We start from the raw sequence: 10,011 nt of genomic DNA, 5'->3' as shown, positions 1-10,011 counted from the left end.
CCTTAGTGGTCCCCTAATACTGTGCATAGACAGGCTGGGGGAACTCATATTAATGTTAAAAAAAATTCAAAGTGAAATGTTATGGGACCTTTAATTAAAAGTGTGCACGTATTATAAAAAAAAAAAAAAAGTAATTATTGTGCAGTAGCCTAAAATGTTTAAAACGCAACTATAGCAACCGTGTTAAAATGAATTTAGTGGCGTAACGCAACAAGGTACCGGAGTAAATGTACAATCATCACACGTCCAGGACAGTTGTTTAGAGCTTTATTTTGCCAGGAAATAAATTCTTCAAATTCAAAAAAAAAAAAAAAAAAATTAAAAAAATTAAAAAATTGAAACAAGCAAAAACAAAGCCGCACGTGAACGTAGTTGACTCGCGGTCAGACACCAGTTTAGAGTCGTTATGAGATGAGTTCAAGTGTTTGTCCTTATGCCTCAAGGCTGCAGGTGAGTCCGCCCACCTGCGAAGGCCGGGTCGTTGGGGGGGGGGGTGCAGGGTGTACGATGAGAGCCAATGCAGGCAACCACCGCCCGCTCCACCGTCTTTAAGCGTGATTTATTATTATTGTTATTGTTGTTATTATTTGTTATGCTTCTGCGTGACGTTGAGGACGTGGCTACGTACGTAGGTGCGTCGGACCCTGGAGATTTATTTAGGGTGGTGCGGCTCCACGCAGCTTTCGCCGTCATTTATACACGCGGCTGTTAAAAAAATGTAACTGTGTGTCGCGGTGCTCAGGCCGTGGATTGGTAGAGTTGCATCCCCCCCCCCCCCCCCCCCCAAAAAAAAAACCCCAAAAAACCCACTTTCTGTTGTATTGTAAATGAACAGAAACATACCTGTGGGTCACGTACGAGGGACAATTCCCAGTCACACAGCTGTTAGTTTACAGATGTTTCTCAGAGTGGATCTGTATTTGAATAAAAAAAGTTACAATGGAGGGAAAGGACATCTTTGTAAGCTGTAACTACTTAGTTAGAAAAAAAGTGAAATTACATTTTCTGTGCGGTTTGTTTACAGCATCTGTTCTCACAGGATCTGGTTTTATTGACAGTCCCTAAAGTCCGCACTGACTTCGGCAAACGGGCTTTTAATTTAGGAGCCCCATCCGCGTGGAATCAGCTTCAGAGTGAACTCCCGTTGAAGGAGTTGCTCTCACTTCTTTCTTTTAAAGGCTTTTAAAGGACCTGGCAGAAGGGCAGTCTGGATGTCTCTGGTTTTAAATTGATTTAGGACCCTGGTTTTTTTTTATGATGACATTGTTGTTTGAATATGAGTGAAAGTGTGTTTATGTATTTACATGTAAGTGTCTCTGTGTCTCTGTATGTACCTGGAAGTGTCTCTGTGTCTCTGTATTTACATGTAAGTGTCTCTGTGTCTCTGTATTTACCTGGAAGTGTCTCTGTGTTCTGTTGTATGTACTGTAGCTCTGTGTCTCGATTACAGTAGTTCTCTGTGTCTCTGTATTTACATGTAAGTGTCTCTGGGTCTCTGTATTTACATGTAAGTGTCTGTTCTGTATGTACTGGAAGGTCTCTGTGTCTCTGTATTTACATGTAAGTGTCTCTGTGTCTCTGTATTTACTGGAAGGGCCTGTGTCTCTGTATTTACAGTAAGTGTCTCGTGTCTCTGCTATGTACCGGAAGTTGTCTCTGTGTCTCTGTATGTATCTGGAAGTGTCTCTGTGTCTCTGTATTTAACTGTAAGTGTCTCTGTGTCTCTGTATGTACCTGGAGTGTCTCTGGTCTCTGTATTTCATGTAGGCTCTGTGTCTTGTATTACCTGGAAGGGTCTCTGTGTCTCTGTATTTACATGTAAGTGGTCTGTGTCTGTATTTACATGTAAGTGTCTCTGTGTCTCTGTATTACATGTAAGTGTTCTGGTCTCTGTATTTACATGTAGTGTCTCTGTGTCCTGTAGTATCGGAAGTGTCCTGTGTCTCTGTATTACAGTAAGTGTCTCTGTGTCTCTGATTTACTGAAGTGTCTCTGGTCTCTGTCTGTATTGGAAGTGTCTCTGTGTCTCTGTATTTACTGTAAGTGTCTCTGTGTCTCGTATGTACTGGAAGTGTCTCTGGTCTCTGTATTACCTGGAAGTGTCTCTGTGTCTCTGTATTTACATGGAAGTGTCTCTGTGTCTCTGTATTTACCTGGAAGTGTCTCTGTGTTCTGTATGTATCTGGAAGTGTCTCTGTGTCTCTGTATTTCATGTAAGTGTCTTGTGTCTCTGTATTACCTGGAAGTGTTCTCTGTCGCGTCTTACCTGAGTGTCTCGTGTTTCGTATTTACCTGGGAGTGTCTCTGTGTTGTATGTACTGGGAGTGTCTCGTGTCTTGGTGTATGGAAGGTCTCTGTGTCTCTGTATTACCTGTAAGTGTCTCTGGGTCTCTGTAGTACCTGGAGTGTCTCTGTGTCTTGTATTACCTGGAAGTGTCTCTGTGTCTCTGTATTAATTAAGTGTCTCTGTGTCTCTGTATTTACCTGGAAGTGTCTCTGGGTTTGTATCTGGAAGTGTCGTGTCTCTGGATGTATTGGAAGTGTCCTGTGTTCTGTATGTACATGTAGTGTTCTTGTTTCTGTATTTACCTGGAAGTGTCTCTGTGGCTCTGCTTTCCGGAGTGTCTCTGTGTTTCTGTATTTACTGGGAGTGTCTCTGTGTTTCTGTATGTACTGGAGTGTCTCTGTGTCTCTGTATGACTGGGGTGTCTCTGTGTCTCTGATACTGGGAGTGTCTTGTCTTGTTACCTGGACGTGTTCTGTGTCTCGTCTTTACCTGGAGGGTCTCTGTGTCTCTGTATTTACATGTAGTGTCTGTGTGTCTCTGTATTTACATGTAAGTGTCTCTGTGTTCTGTATTTACATGTAAGTGTTCTGTGTCTCTGTATTTACCTGGAAGGTCTCGGTATTTACCTGGGAGTGTCTCTGTGTCTCTGTATTTACCTGGGAGTGTCTCTGTGTCTCTGTATTTACTGTAGGTCTCTGTGTTCTATTTCCGGGAGTGTCTTGTCTCTATTTGACACCGTGCTGCTGCCACTTGCCAGGACACTCTTGTAAAAGAGATTTTTAATCTCAAGGAGTTTTTTAATGCTGGTTAAATAAAGGTTTGGATGAATGAGTATGGCTTGGAATCACATACTGGGGTTTTTTTTATATTGTTGATTCCAGTTTTAAAGAAGACAAGCTGTGGAGTAGGTCCTCAGCAATCAGACTCCGCTTTCCTCAGGGTTTTTTTGGGTGGACACACAAATAATTTCCTGCATTTCTTTAACCCTCATGTTTTGCTCGGGTCAAATTTGACCGATTTTCAAAGTGTTTTTTTTTTTAAATTAGAAAATATGGGACGCGTCAACAAAGTGCAGAAAATGTATAAAAATTAATTAAATAATAAACCGCAACAAAACGTTAAAGCAACATCAACAAAAACAGTCAAAACCCCCCCCCCCCCCAAAAAAAAGCGTGAAAATTGTTAAAAAATAATTAAAAATAAAGCACCCAAAACATTGAAAAAGTAACTAAAACATTGGGGAAAAAGTCAGAAAAAGCGATTAAAATGTTGGAAAACGTAAAAAAAAATTAAAATTAAAATACAAAACTTGAAACATTGAGATAGGGACAAGAAAAGCTCTTAAATAAGTTTGTTGATGACAAAAAAAAAAAAAAAAGATTATTAACAATCACAATGTCCTAAATTATCCAAATCTCACTGGAGGATTTTTGATCATCTGCAAAATACTGAGCCAGGTCTGTGCATGGAGAACCCAACGGCATTCTGGGAATTACAGGAGTTGTCGAGACAACTCTTTTAACTGTGTAACATGTAAATGTGATTTTCAACAACATCCTGGTAATGCAGTCACAGGAAGTGGATCCAATCGTCAAAAAAGGAAGGTGGATTAAATTTGGCAGCTCTACAACCGAGGAAGTGTAAAAAAAAAAAAAAAACATGTTAAAGAAAAACACTTCACAAGTAACATTATTCATAAATATAGAATAAATATTTTTAAAAAATCCAATCGCACAGGTTGACTGTTTTCTTTCCTCTCAGGATCTCAACAGGAAGTGGGTTTTTTTGTGATTTATAACTGAGAAACATGCGTGTTACATAAGCAAACAATAGGCAACTTAACCACTACATGTAAAACAGCCAAAAACTGAAGATAGCCTTGAAACATCAGGTTATCTGCCCCCCCCCCCGCACCCCACAGAGCCGGGCACTGTTGCCCCAAATGCCCTAAAACTCCCAGTATGCATCAGGAGATGGACATAACCTTCTTTTTGTAGTACACAGTACACGACAGTTATTATGCAACTGTCTGACTCCTGCAGCCAAAAGCACTTTTTTATACTTTGAGATGAAAGGAAACAGAGAGTCGAAGTCCCGCCCCCTTTTTGTTTTCCTACATGGGACCTGTCTTTGGAAAAAATAATAACTGACCAGTGTTTTGGCTATTTTCTGTCCCCGATCGACTTGTGTCCAGGATTACCCCACACACACGCACACGCACACGCACACGCACACGCACAGTTATGCTCCTCAATAGACAATCATCAAGATCAAAGGGGCAACACACATGACCAAAGGGGCAACACACATGATCCAAGGGGCAACACACATGATCCAAGGGGCAACACACATGATCAAAGGGGCAACACACATGATCAAAGGGGCAACACACATGATCCAAGGGGCAACACACATGATCAAAGGGGCAACACACATGCCATACTCCAGAGGCAATAGAGCTGGCTGAATGTATGTTACCTTGTCATAAACACATTGACTTAAATCAGTAATTAAGGATCATGGTTTTCTACACTAATAAAACTTGATGCAGGCAGTACACAACAGTTATTATGCAACTGCCTGACTCCTGCAGCCAAAAGCACTTTTTTATACTAGCCGAAGTCCCGCCCCCTTTTGTTTGCCTACCTTTCTTTGGAAAAAATAAAAAATAGACAGTGTTTTGGAGATTTTCTGTTCCCGATCAACTTGGGCCTTGTTTTACATGTTTTTCAAAATAAAATAAAAAATGACTTTATGTATCAAGAATGTCAGTTTGTCGCAAGATAGTTAACTAAAACTACTAGTTGAGTTAAACTACCGGTGGTGGCTGTGGCTCAGTGGTAGGGCGCTAGCCTGCCGAATGGAAGGTTGGTGGTTCAATCCCTGGCCCTCCATCCCCCCCCATGAACCATCTGCCTCCAATACTTGATTGTTTGTTCTTTTCCCTCCCAAGCCACCTCAAAAATCCCCTCATGTGACCACATGGACTGTGTGTTGTGTTGGGCATCATGTTGTTGTGTTGTTATGTATTGTATACCATGTTGCTGCCCGGAGACTTGCTCCACAAAAAGCATTAGCTCGCTGTGTACTTGTGCATATGTGACAAATAAATCTATCTATCTATCTATCTATCTATCTATCTATCTATCTATCTACCTACCATCATCTACTACCTATCTCTCTATCTATCTATCTATCATCGTCATATCTGCAGTCCCATGTTGAAGTCTGGGCAAGACACTGAACCGAGTTGCTACCGGATGGTGTGAATGTTATCTGATGGAGGTGTAGATGTGTGTGTGTGGTATCTGATGAGCAGGTGGTAGAGTGTGTGAGTGGTATCGATGAAGAGGTGTTGTAGATGTGTGTGTGTGTGATATGATGAGCAGGTGTGTAGATGTGTGGTGGTGTATCTGATGAGCAGGTGTGGAGATGTGTGTGTGTGTGTATCGATGAGCAGGTGTGTGGATGTGTGTGTGTGTGTATCTGATGAGCAGGTGTGTGGATGTGTGGTGGTGTGTGTGTGATCGATGAGCAGGTGTGTGAGTGTGTGGTGTGTATCTGATGAGCAGGTGGTGTAGAGGTGGTGAGTGTGTATCTGATGAGCAGGTGGTTAGAGTGTGTGTGAGTGTGTATCTGAGAGCAGGTGTGTAGATGTGTGTGAGTGTGTATCTGATGAGCAGGGTGTAGATGTGTGTGAGTGTGTATCTGATGAGCAGGTGTGTAGATGTGTGTGTGAGTGTGTATCTGATGAGCCGGTGTGTAGATGTGTGTGAGTGTTATCTGATGAGCAGGTGTGTATGAGTGTGTGAGTGTGGATTGATGAGAGGTGGTAGATGGGTGTGTGGAGTGGATCTGATGAGCAGGTGTGTAGATGTGTGTGTGTGTGTGTTTATCTGATGAGGCAGGTGTGTAGATGGGTGTATCTGTGGCAGGTGTGTAGATGTGTGTGAGTGGATCTGAGGCAGGTGTGTAGATGTGGTGTGAGTGTTATCTGATGAGCAGGTGTGTAGATGTGTGTGGTATCTGAGAGCAGGTGTGTAGATGTGTGTGAGTGTGTCTATGAGCATGTGTTGTGGGTGTGGAGTGTTGTATATGATGAGATGGTTGTAGATGTTGTGAGTGTGTATTGATGAGCAGGTGTGTAGAGGTGTGTGGAGTGTTATCTGATGAGCAGGTGTGTAGATGTTGTGTGAGTGGTGTATCTGATGAGCAGGTGTGTAGAGTGTGTGGTGTGTGAGTGTGTATCTGATGGAGCAGGTGTGTAGATGTGTGTGTGAGTGTGATGATGAGCAGGTGTGTAGATGTGGGTGAGTGTTTATCTGATGAGCAGGTGTGTAGATGTGTGTGGTGTGTATCTGATGAGCAGGTGTGTAGATGTGTGTGTGATGGGTATCTGATGAGCAGGTGTGTAGATGTGTGTGTGGTGGTTATTGATGAGAGGTGTGTAGATGTGTGTGTATCTGATGAGAGCAGGTGTGTAGATGTGTGTGGGTGTGATCTGATGAGCAGGTGTGTAGATGTGTGTGGGTTTATCTGAGGCAGTGTGTATGTGTGTGTGGGAGTGTTTATCTGTGAGCAGGTGTGTAGATGTGTGTGTGTATTGATGAGCAGGTGTGAGAGTGTTGGGGTGTGTGTCTGAGAGCAGGTTGTGTAGGATGTGGTGTGTATCTGATGAGCAGGTGTGTAGATGTGTGTGAGTGTGTATCTGATGAGCAGGTGGTAGAGGTGTGTGTGAGTGTTATCTGATGAGCAGGGTGGTGTAGATGTGTGTGGTATCTGATGAGCAGGTGTGTAGATGTGTGTGTGTATCTGAGAGCAGGTGTGTAGATGTGTGTGAGTGTGTTGATGAGCAGGTGTGTATATGTGTGAGTGTGTGTATGATGAGCAGGTGTGTAGATGTGTGTGAGTGTGGATCGATGAGCAGGTGTGTAGATGTGTGTGAGTGGTGTCTGATGAGCAGGTGTGTAGATGTGGTGAGTGTGTATCTGATGAGCAGGTGTGTAGATGGGTGTGAGTGGTGTATCTGATGAGCAGGTGTTGTGATGTGTGGAGGTGTGTCTGATGAGCAGGTGTGGTGATGTGTGTGTGTATCTGTGAGCAGGGTGTCGTGTGTGGTGTATCTGATGAGCAGGTGTGTAGATGTGTGTGAGTGTGTGTCTGATGAGCAGGTGTGTAGATGTGTGTGTGTGTGTGTGAATGTGTGTGAATGGTGAATGTTTCCTGTATGATGTAAAAGAGCTTTGAGTAGTTAAGACTAGAATAGCACTATATAAAATACAGTATTTTTTATATTTAAAATGCTACGGGAAAATATGTAAGTCCAAGTTGCTTAACCGACGTCACGGCACGTCTGCCTTCCTCTTGGAAGAAGACGGTAAAGCTCGACGAGGAGACGGCCATTTTGCTCCGGTGACGTGTATCGTTGGAGACGAGAGATGTAGTTCACCAAGCGATCTCACACAAAACCCAACGTTTTACTTATTTACGTCAAATCGTTCATCTCTTGACGTGTAAAATTATCTTTAAAATCCTCGTGTCGTCTTCCCGTCAACCACGAAACTCTATTATCGCTTTTTCCAACTTTTTTTTTTTTTTTTTTTTTTTTTTTTTTTTTTTTTTTTTTTTTTTTAATGTTTTTTCCCAAAGTTGTTTGAAACGTCTAATGTTGACATTTTGAAGGTCTATTTTTTTGTGATAAAAAAATAAATAAAAATAAAAAACGAAAAACGGGTCGAATTTGACCCAAAGGCAACATGAGTGTTAAATTCACACACACATCAATTCCAAACCGGACCAAAGAAATAATCATCATCTCTCACTGCCTCCCGTTCATGTTTCTGTTGAAAGATGGGTCCCATGGACAGGAAGTAGAGGGGCGGGACTTCGGTTCTCTGTAGCACATACACGCACTATGATGCTCATTTTGGGAGAAAAAAAAACATCTCTTGTACTTAGAACACCAATAAAATAATGTCACGGAGCTCAATAACCGCGGTTAATGGGTGACAAATGACTACAAATGGACATATCCTCATTTTGAAATGCTGTGTTTTTGTCACGCACATTTATAGAGTACAGCGCTCTTCTGATTTCAGTGCAACTGATTATCTTGTTGTGACCTATATTACATATGTGGGTGTGACTGCAGTGTTTTAGTTGCTTTTACGCTTATATATGTTTTAGTGGCCATTAAAGCCACTGGAGGACACACCCAAACATCCCTCACCAGCGCCCTAGAACTGCCTCTAAAAAGAAATGAAATGTGACTTTAACGGAGGGAATTTGTTCTGTGGAGGATTCTTATGACATGTGTGACGTATTAGGGCCATGGTAGAAGAAGAAAATCCTAAAAAAAAGATACAGAACCAGAGGAGGGGGGGGGGGGGGGGGGGTAGTAGTCCAAAGAAATTAAAGTTGTAAATCCAAGACAAAAGAAATGTAGATATTCTGAGATTAAAGCGGTGTATTAAAGATAAAAAGACTTGTATATATTCTCTGAGATTAAAGTTACAGATTTATGATAAAAACTAGTGTGTGTGTGTGTGTGTGTGTGTGTGTGTGTGTGTGTGTGTGTGCGGGGGGGGGGGGGGGTGATGATAAACCTCATCACATCACTAAACGCCACCGGTAAACAGGGAAGATGTCCTGTAACCAGCGATGACCGGCTTGACACCCGCACTGGACATCTCTTAAAAGGTGCCCTAAGCGATGTCACATGTGTTTTAGGGTACAACATTTTATATATAATAATAATAATAATAATAATAATAATATCTCACTATCCGCGAGCTGCCTGTCCCCTGAACACACTCTAAAAACTGTAGTCTCTGTAGACAGCCCAGGGTCCACAAACACCAACAAAAACAAACTGTGCCAACCTGCACCACGAAACATAACAACCACAGCGTTCCAGCCAATAACAGACAAGGAGGAGTTTGGGGGGGGCATGGAGGGATAGGAGAGGGGACGGGATGAGGAGGAGGAAGGAGGGGGGGCGAGCTACTCTGGTTTTGTCTGAAAATACTTTGAATGTCAACAAGAAGTGCCGTCACCCAACATCGCTTAGAGCCGCTTTAAGCCAGACGACGGCCTAGTCCACATGTACGCAGGTATTGTTAAAAACGGGGGTTTTACTTTCGTTCGATCTCTGTCCACACATGCACTGTTTAGAAGAATCTCCGTTAACACAAAAACCCAATTGAAGCGCTGTCAAGAGCATGCCAAGCCAACCGGGGGCGACACAACCCCCCCGCGGCGCCAAGAGGACAACGTTGCCTGAATGAAAAAGCCTGAAATAAAAGCCGTTTCCGGAAGACTACAAGTCTGATTCTGACACCTCCGTTCTACAACTTCGTTCCAACTTCCACAGCGCTCCTAAATAAACAATCGGCTCGGAACAAAAATAGCTTAAAAGCACTTACGGCACTTTGTTTGATTACTTTTAATCATAGTCTAATTTAAGTTTAGTTTGATTTTATTAATCAGATCTTTATGAGATTTGGTTACATAGAATAGTGGCGGTTTTACTTTGTTCTGTCATACTGGTTTTCTTTTAGATGTGCTCTAGTGCAATTACACAGAATTATCTGTTTTTAATTATTCAGGTTTTATTGACTTGGTAATCAGTGATTGACCGGGGAGGGTCACTGATTCTTGTGTAATGTAATGTAATGTAATGTAATGTAGGGTGGATTGTGTGTTGTATGTGAGTGTAACGTCTC

Source organism: Etheostoma spectabile, unplaced genomic scaffold, assembly GCF_008692095.1.
Source record: "Etheostoma spectabile isolate EspeVRDwgs_2016 unplaced genomic scaffold, UIUC_Espe_1.0 scaffold172, whole genome shotgun sequence".
In the NCBI taxonomy this organism is placed as follows: domain Eukaryota; kingdom Metazoa; phylum Chordata; class Actinopteri; order Perciformes; family Percidae; genus Etheostoma; species Etheostoma spectabile.
The sequence above is the reverse complement of the archived record's forward strand: the minus strand, read 5'-3'. Positions refer to the sequence as shown.